The sequence below is a fragment of the Aptenodytes forsteri genome, unplaced genomic scaffold (genome assembly GCF_000699145.1).
Source record: "Aptenodytes forsteri isolate BGI_AS27 unplaced genomic scaffold, ASM69914v1 Scaffold511, whole genome shotgun sequence".
Lineage (NCBI taxonomy): Eukaryota > Metazoa > Chordata > Aves > Sphenisciformes > Spheniscidae > Aptenodytes > Aptenodytes forsteri.
Window position 1 is genome coordinate 30,858 of NW_008794707.1, and position 9,380 is coordinate 40,237.

The window sequence follows — 9,380 nt, forward strand, 5'->3', positions numbered from 1 at the left end:
CACCTGTAATCCTCTCTGTGCTGAACAATATGTAAGTGTCAATAAGCATACTTGGGAGCATGGGGGCAGCATAGCTGGCCAGGCAGGGCAGTAAATTTAACGAGCCACCACCCTGTGTGGCACCCTGCCTTTGAAAATAGCACACTACTAAATAATGTATGCTGGTGTGCCGGCTAAGTTAGCCTCACCTTGCCCAGACCTGTTGGTACAATGTGCGTTTTTGTCTGTCTGGAAGTATTCTGGGTTTTAGCAACCAGAACTGTCTCTGCCCTTGGGAGCTGAGACAGAAAAGGCTTACAGCCACACAAATAGAAAGTGACATACCAGTCTAAGTACCATATTTGAACCAAATTTCTGCTGCTTTTGCTGGTGTCCTTTCTAGCAGTAGGAAAAGTCTGATTTCCCTAGCTATGTTGAGATCCAGTGGTCACATCCTCCTGTTGTGCTTCTGCATCATATGGATGAGATGTATTTCAGTGTGACTCTTTAATCTCCCATGTTTAGCTCAGTGGGACAATGTAAGAGGTTGAAGATGTCCTTCCTGGGAAGGGAAGTGCTCTTTATTGCTTTTTCATTCTTTGCTTACTTCTTAGCTTTTTCCTGTTCTCCTGCTCTGGATTGATCATTCATGCTGATATGATGATAAGACATTATTTTGATGATGAAAGCTTTAACATAAATACTCACCAAGACATGAACTGGTATGCAAATACTTAGACTCGGTGACATGAATGCTTAGAGAAATCTTATAGGTACTAGACCTGCTTACAAAAACTCCAAACAGTTGCCTAGCTATTTTCAGTGACATCCTTAACCCTTGGTATTGTAACTATGAGACAATACTGCTCTCCAAGATGGACATTTACAGCCTTCCTTCTTCCTCAAGGACAACTTTCTTTGATAGGTGAGAATCAAGGTGAGCAGCCATGGAATTTGACTATAACCTGGGTGGAAAAATGATGGGATCTTCCCAAGCAAAACTTGTACACAGGTGCACCTTATCTGTGTGAACAAAAGCAACTCAGGTTTTAATGTAATTAGTGTTAGTGTGGATGATAGGAACAAAGGTGACATTCCTTGAGTCTGAGATCCACTACTTATCTTGACATCAGGTTCAGCATAAATAACATGTATGAAATGTTTCCCCTACACTGACAATGAGCCTTGATTAATAATTAATAGTATGTTTGGATGTTGAAGGACAATTCATTCCTTGTGCTTGGTAAATCTAGCACCGAGAATGCTTGTCAGCATCTGTCGGGAGGGAGATTTATGATGAGCCCTGGAACCAAAAGTGAACAAAGGCTGGAAAATTCACTTCACAGAGACCACTGAATAGTCACTGTATAACAATATTCAGCACTTCTTGTGTTTTATGCATACAAATTAATGAAACCTCAGAACCTTCCTGTTACTACTTTTTCAGCTCTTTTCATGTTAGATGCCTTTTCTGATTAGTGAAATGAGAGACAGATGAGGGTTCATATTTTCGTTTAGGCACCTCGTTTCCTGTTCAGGTTCATGGTTGCAAGCTGGAGGGGTAACTCACACATGGTCAAGGAAAACTTTGGACTCACAACTCTTAGAACTCTCCTGCAAGCACAGATCTTCTGTGAGGAAACAGCCTTTCGTTGCTCTTCACCCCAGTTGACAGCTGAACTGATGACTGGATTAGTGAAAGGCCTCTAATGCAATGCCCAGGCCATGGCTCAGAGGAACAAGAAAAAATATTTTGCCTGACTTCCATGGGCTGTGGAGCAGGTGCCTTAAGAAAACTTTTAGCTTTCCCCTGCTGATCTTAACCTTCAGAATTAAAAAGGTTAAAAGCAGAGAAATGGAAAACTGAGCACTCATCTGCTGATTTTCTGCCCTGCTAACCTGCATGTAGCTGAGCTTTTATACTCAACCCCATATACACATACGGCGACGATTTTTTTTCCTCATTTTGTTTTTACTTTCTCTCAGATACCCAGAGAAGCTGGAAGACCAAAAGACTCCCCTTTCTGCAGACTCATGCATTTCACAGGATGCTCAAGGTATGAAAAGAAAGAATTGAGCCCATGATATTGGCTCACCCAGTCCACCTCCCTGCCAGCACAGGGTTATTGCATATCGTGCATCTCCTAATGTTATTTCCAGACTAATTTTAATTTAGGACATTCCTGCTTTTTACTTCTCCTCATTCTAATTATAATCTCCCTATCTACCTGAAATAACCTCCATTAAAAAAAAAGGGATGGTCTTAAAAAAACAACTACAAAGAAATCAATCCCTCATCCATTACCAGGTTTTTCTTTTGTTCTGGAGCCACGCGTGTAACCCGGTTAGACCTGTTCTCTTTGAATACTGAAGACTGAGCTGGCCTTATGCAAATGTTCGCAACCTCATCTTGGTTGTTGTCGTTGCAGACCCAATCAAATGAACAGGAAGTGACCTAAGGAATTTCCCTATTGGCTGCCTGAGTGTTCAGCAAAATGTTTTAAAATTAATATCACATCCATTTATCTTCACTCCTGGGAGTCTTTAGGAGGCATAATCTAGTACGTGTGTTTACCCAACCTACTGTTCTGTAGACAGTTTTCCCATTGCCTCAGTTAAGGATTTCCACTCCAGAATCTGCAGCTAAATGAGGTAAGGTGTATGGGGTATTTTTTTTTTTTAAATATACTTCCTTTAAATTAATACCAGTGAAAAAAAAAAAAAAAAAAAAAAAAAAAAAAAAAAAAAAAAAAAAAAAAAAAAAAAAAAAAAAAAAAAAAAAAAAAAAAAAAAAAAAAAAAAAAAAAAAAAAAAAAAAAAAAAAAAAAAAAAAAAAAAAAAAAAAAAAAAAAAAAAAAAAAAAAAAAAAAAAAAAAAAAAAAAAGAGAAGAAATATCTAACTGGACTTATGCCCACCCTACCGAGCCCCTCCCTTACCACTTTGGAACAGCAGCTAAACTCATCTGATCAAAAGTCTTTTTAATGTTACAATAAAGACTTCTGTTTTCCTATTTTGAACTTCTATCTTCCTTCTGTTTAAATATTTCTGTTGTGTTTATGTTTGATTGGGGCCAGATCTGCTGCCTTTACTTACCCAGAATGTCATTGACTTTGAATTGAGCCAGTGGCTTCGTCAGGATTACTTAAAGTTTCCTGAGGATCCTTTTTATTATGATGTATCTAATAATATTCTGGGTCCTAAATCTGCTGCTTTTGTACACAGAGTGGTCATCTTTTCAGTAAGGCAAAGGGCGAGAAAGTGAACCTTCTCAATACCATTGAGAGTGCTGATGTTGCAGAACTGGGAGACACTTTACAATGACAGCGTTTCTGTTGCTTTTAGTGATGAGGATGTTGATGGTGATTGTGCTGATAACAAAAAAATCCTAAAGTACATTTATAATTTGGCATGGTTTTATCCTCAAGGCAATTTCTTGGCAGTTCCTGTGGTGAGGGGGGTTCTGCCGATCTTAGTCCCTTCTAAGCTAAAGCACCACACAGAACCCAGCTCAAGCACTGGATAGGTAAATACAGTGTGAGTAGAGGCCTGCAGTGTCTTTGCCTGTTTAATTTTTTTCTCTTCCAATAGTAATTTTATTTGAATAGAACCAGAATTGGCCCCTTAAGGTATAGACACAGCTGTTTAAGTAATGGTAGAAGTGAATGTAAAGAAAAAGTTGTTAAAAGTCTATGTTGATTTTGTAAAATACATGTAATGGGCTTAGTGATAAATGTTTGCATTTCACTGCATGAGACATTTTAGGAACATACTCTTGTGTATATGGTTATAAAGTTATTGAATTTCATCAGTAATGTGCTTTTGGATTACTTCATCTAAAAATATGATATGTCACCTTTGCTTCTAAAGTACTTCCAACTATCCTTTTTTTCCTATTCTTTAGACAATGAAACCAGTTCATAATGACAGAAATGAACCTTGAGGTAAAAGTTTCATTTAGTGATTTTATTTGTACTTTTGTCACATGGGACTGTGTTAAATATACCTATCTTGCACCAGTATTTCCTGTAATTTGCGAAAACTTTAGTGGAATTAAAAAATGCACTCCTTTAAGTTTTGTTTTGATAGCAAATTTGTGAGTAGCAGTTTAAGCCAGTTTTCTGACATCTGTTTTGCACTGTAGAAAATACCAGAGCTGGAAAATATAGCAGTTTTATATTTAATGCAAATGCAGAAATGAAAGAAAACAGTTGCAATTAAAACTAGAAAAACAACAGGATTAAGGTGTTTCACCAACAAATATCACAATTAATGACAGTTTAATTCCTGGCCCTTACATTTTTCAAAACCAGAAGTGATTGTTGCGATAACAACATAGGACTTCCAAGAATTTTTCAGCATTTAATTGCGTGACTTGAAGTAGAGCTTATCTTCTAGAAAACTTCCAATCTTGAAAAAAAAAATCCAGAAGTCCAACAATGCGAAATTCACCAGAACTTTTTTATGTGCCTCAGCAATTAAATACCATTCCTATAAAAATATTTTATCTCATTTTCAGGCTGATGTGGTCTAGCTTCAACATTCAGCCACCTGATTTTGTTGTCTTTTGATGGTTAGTGTGAAGTTCCCCTGGGTGGAAAATTTCTGTTCCTTCTGTAGGTAGCTGGGGACAAGTCTTTCCTTAGCCTAGTCTTTGATAATTGTGGAGTCCAAGCTCCATAGGCTATTCCCTCTCATGGAAAAAATTACACTACAGTGAAAACTTCTAGGACCTCAACCTGTTCCACTGTAAGCTTTTCCATCCTTTAATCACTTCAATGGTCCCCTCTATTTTTTCAAAATCTTCTGTGAAATTTGGATGTCAGGACTGGACACAGGCTGTAGGAACAGCAGTGCCAAACACAAAGGTAATATGAGTCAATATACTGAGAGTTCAGGGTCAGGTGTTTATAAAGTGTGCCCAAGGCTTTCTTAGAGTCATCGTCCTCCAGACCCCCTTTTCGCCTTCAAGCATTGGTCCTACATGTTCAGATGAGGTTATCATTAGTAGAGTTGATGTTGTTTGCTTGCATTTTTTTTTATTTGTTTCTAGTCCTAGTGTCATTTGTAAAGCCTGTAGGTATGGTAAAGAAGTGTATTTTTCCCAAGTCATAGTAGTAAAGGATCTCATATCAGACCACAATAATGCTTTGTTTGCCCCTGCCCAAATTAGGTAGCCCTTCACAGCAATGTATAGGGTGACAACAATACATATTACCCCCAATCATGGTGAGATCAGGTAATAGAACGTGGTCTGTTTAACATGGGATATTATTACCCTCTTGTCACCTGAGAGAATACGCTGTGGTATTGCCATAGTAATTTCATATTACTTCAGATATTCTCAGGGTATTGTGAGTTTTCAGCAGTCATGGAAACAGACAATAGGACAGTTGGACAAAGTCAAAATTAAATCATTTGGCTCCCACTGAACTTCCTTTTTTTTTTTTTCATTCCCAATGAATTTTATTGTTAACATCAGTATTTGTTCTGTCTGGGAGGTGCAAGGTAACAAATTGCCATGGAGAGAGATCAAACTAGAAAGGAAAAATCATCCAGAGACACAGATGAACAGAGATTAGAGAGGAAAAAGGAGGATATCTGTAGGTGTGTCTGTGTCCAGACGGGACTGACGTGTTAGCCTCTTGCCTGTCCCACTGTAATTTGCACCAAAAAAACCCCTCTGAGGATGAAATTCTACACCTGCTGAAGAAGTGAATATTTATGTACAATTCTCACAGAAGAGGATTAATGATTTTATTGCCTCAGTGAACTCAGAGAACTGTCCATAAGCCATAACACATTTCCAGAATCGCCTCTTACCTTCCCTCCCTTGTTCACCCCTTACATGCTCTTTATAAACATGTCTAACTTAGTCTCAGGACCAAACCATTCAGTCTTCTCCCAGGCAAACTTTCCACTGACTGGAGTGTAACCTGGATCTATTCTGTGGAGTCTACAGTTATGTGCTTTCTGTTGCTGTTTACTTGCTTAGATTCAATTCCCACACAAGTGTCCGAGCTCTTTCTGCAATACGATGAATACCATCTCTGTGAACTGGAGCAATGACCTACTGCACGGAGAGACAGGTTGGAAAGCAGGTGCTAAAGGACAGACCTGTCTGGCTTAAAAATTGGTCAGTGCGCTGAGACCAAGATACAGATAGAGATGAATGACCCCTTCTTATTCTAATGGTAATGTGACCACCCTCCATAGGTTTTTCTGTGGTCTTGCAGTGCTCTCTTTCTCATCAGCCTTTCTACAGTTGTAAAGTAGGTGTTCTTATTGAGGACTAGGCGTTCCAGCAGCAAGCAGCACATAAAAAGAAAAGGGTCACAAGCTTAATTGTCAGTTGTCATTGCTAATGACACATGATGTTAGGATGCGGTAGAACCAAATATAAAGGCTTTGCTGTACATGAGGAAATGAACAGAAATGCTAACGATTTTTGTAGCTTGCATAGTTTGTGATGTTTAGTGAAGTAAAGTCTCTGCCCAGTCTCACAGCTTAGTTACTATTGAACTTTCAAGCATAAACTCATGGAGTTTTCTTCCAAATACTAAGTGCCTTGTGAGCACCAGTGAAGTCCGACGCCATCTTCAGCAAAGTGCTCTGGCTTCAGCTGCTCAGCCAGCGTAGTGCGCAAGGGTGCTTCAAGATCTCTAACCACAAATATCTGCTTCTCTTTCTCCCTGTCCCTGCCTTCAGCACACTCTGCAGCTTACATGTATTTTGGCCCCTGATGAACTAAGGATTTATTTCAGTAAGTTTTCAAGAAAAGAAACTTACAAAGTTGGTAAGGGTGAAATTCATAAGTAACATGGGTGATAAAAAGGATAAGCAAAGAAGGGTTTGTTCACACAGCTGGTATATGGAAAAGTAAGGATTAATTTGGTTTCTGTGGAAGTCATCAGAAGTCTTTCTTAGTATGAGAGCTGCTTTGAGCTCTACTGGGCATGCAGCTTGCACCAAATCCCTCACTGAATGCCTAAAATACTTGGGACATTTGTTGGTCATTGGTCTATAGACGGGTGAGAATGAGTAAACATGGAGTCATGTAGCCAGTGGAACAATCAACTGGCATTTGGCATTTTGCATGTCTCCTTCTGAGGAAGAGCCGTCACAGGCTCTCTTTCCAAAAGCTGACATTGCATGTGATTATCATTACCTATTCCTCTGCTGATCTTGTGAAATATGCTCCACAGGAAAGAGTATGAGAACTAGTAGACAAAACAGCTAGCTGGGGCTGGATAATCACTGGTTATAGACCAATAAGATGGGGCAATAAAAGAGAATTGCTTTGCAGTGGTGAAAAGAAAGTCATTCTACTTAAAGGATCTGCAAACATGTAGAATAAAATAAGAGTTCCTGCCTATTATGACGGAAGGATACAGACATAAACACTTGAGATATTTCCTCAGCTCCCAATCAGATGTAGCCAGAATAGTCTCCTGAAACCCTACAAGACTGTAAGGGTTAAGGAACTATATGTAAAAATATACTCTATTGTCCAAATTACTAGTGCCATCATCGGAAGAATTGTTTTTGCTTTTTAAAACTGCTCTGGGTTTTCTTTCATCTAGCAGTGAGCAGGTAACTAATTTATATTGCTATATAATTAATGAACCCGTGAAAAACTGCCCAAGATGCTATGGTCAGGAATCAGACTAAGTCCATGATATAACGATTACCCCCAAAACTTTATTAATGATTTTTACTGAAACATATAATTATTGTTACACAACAGTTTAGAAGCTTGCATCTTGATGATGCACTTTCAAAGTACGCTTGGTTAAGCAATTGTCTCACAGATTGGCATGGCTATGGAGGGACTTTATCAGGGAGTCAAATTCTGACACATTCAAGGGTGCTGTTCTCATCTTTTTTGCAGTGGGACCTAACACACTACTCACACAAAACAGACTTTACTTGTAATATTCCCAGGCAGCTGCCCTGACAGAAGATGAAAAAGTTTTAGAAGACTGAATTAATAGGTGATTAGATGAGTAAGATATCCTTACTTATCAAAAGTGGGATGTACAAAATGAAATAGATATAGTTTTTCCTTCATTTAATGACTTGTAGATATCCTTACCCTCCCTAAGACTTTTTTTTGATGGAGCTGTAATACATTGTAAGAACAGGTAGCAACTTCTCTTCCTTCTTTAAAAATCTCAAATGAGTAAATGTATTTGGATGATAGTCAAATTGTAGTCAATCCAGTAAATTTTTCTTAGTCTGCCTGTAGCCACACCCAATAGGAATATAGTCACACAAACATACTGCACTAAGTACACGCACATGCATATCCCTTATCTCCTGCACAGGCTTTCTTGCTTTACTTTTTAAAATAGGAATTAAAATATTTTCCCCAATTTCAAACAATTTTGTTTGCTAATCTGAATAACTCCTTCATTTAATCCTTTAAAATGCAAAGCTATTTGTATTTGGTATACATGTGTATTTTGTCAGTAGGTATAAATGACTGACAAGAGTTGTCCTGCAGCAAGCGAGGGGCTGCTCATACCAGAAGGCCTAGCCCGAGCTGTCTGCAACTTCCACACCTGCTGGTTTTGCCCTGTGCTGCAGTAGTTTTTATTGCAGGAATACATGCATGGCCTGAGAGCTGGTGTGCCCAGGGCTGCCCTTCCCCAAACCCTGGACTATGAGCAGCAGGCCTGCAGCTCTAGCACCAGCCAGGCTCTTCTATACTAGTGTTGATACAATAGAGGGATGCACAGACTCAAAGGTATTAACATAATCAGTGCTACTATACGTGTGAAAAGCTAACAGAGCTTTGGGTCATTTAGAACCAAGGTATCAGCCTGCCTTATGCTATGACACATCTTCAATATTAAAAATCTTATGAAGATTTAATCATTAAAGATAAAAAGAAAAGAAGAAAAAACTCCCCAGCACCTGAAAATAGCTGTTATAAGGACCTCTGTTAACACTCCCTTCCTAGAGCAATGTTAAAGTTGGTATAATTCACATGGTAATAAAACTCCTTTTGAAGAAAATAGTTGTTTGAAATAGTCCGGAAATATTTTTATTGGTTTTGTTGGTGGAACCTGTTCCAGTTACCTTAAGGACAAAGTGAGATACATACCTGTACAGGGGAGCAAAAAGAACTGAGGGAAACAAGCTTTTTTCCCTCTTTCTGACTTCTCCATCCTCCATCCTAGAGATCAGCCACAAACTCCTCAGCTGCTGTAAGACCTGGCACTCTTGTACCACAGATAGCTAATTGAAGATGATGTTTTTGTCTGTTTTACTGGTTACAGGCTTATGGTGGTGTTTGAAAGAAGCTTCCTTGGCCAGGACAGCCAGTCTGATTAAGTAGAAGGCAAAAAAAAAAGGAAAAAAAAAAAAAAAAAAAAAAAAAAAAAAAAAAAAAAAAAAA

The 9,380-nt window shown here is 38.5% G+C and overlaps 1 protein-coding gene across 1 annotated transcript in view; it reads left to right on the top strand.

Moving 5' to 3' along the window:
• The first annotated feature begins 2,548 nt into the window (after nucleotides 1-2,548).
• EHF (ETS homologous factor) overlaps nucleotides 2,549-9,380 on the top strand; it is a 32,279-nt gene continuing 25,447 nt past the window's right edge. Inside the window, exon 1 of the mRNA XM_009273657.1 lies at nucleotides 2,549-2,631. The gene's annotated coding sequence lies outside the window, so the exon portion shown is untranslated. The remainder of the gene's footprint in view (nucleotides 2,632-9,380) is intronic.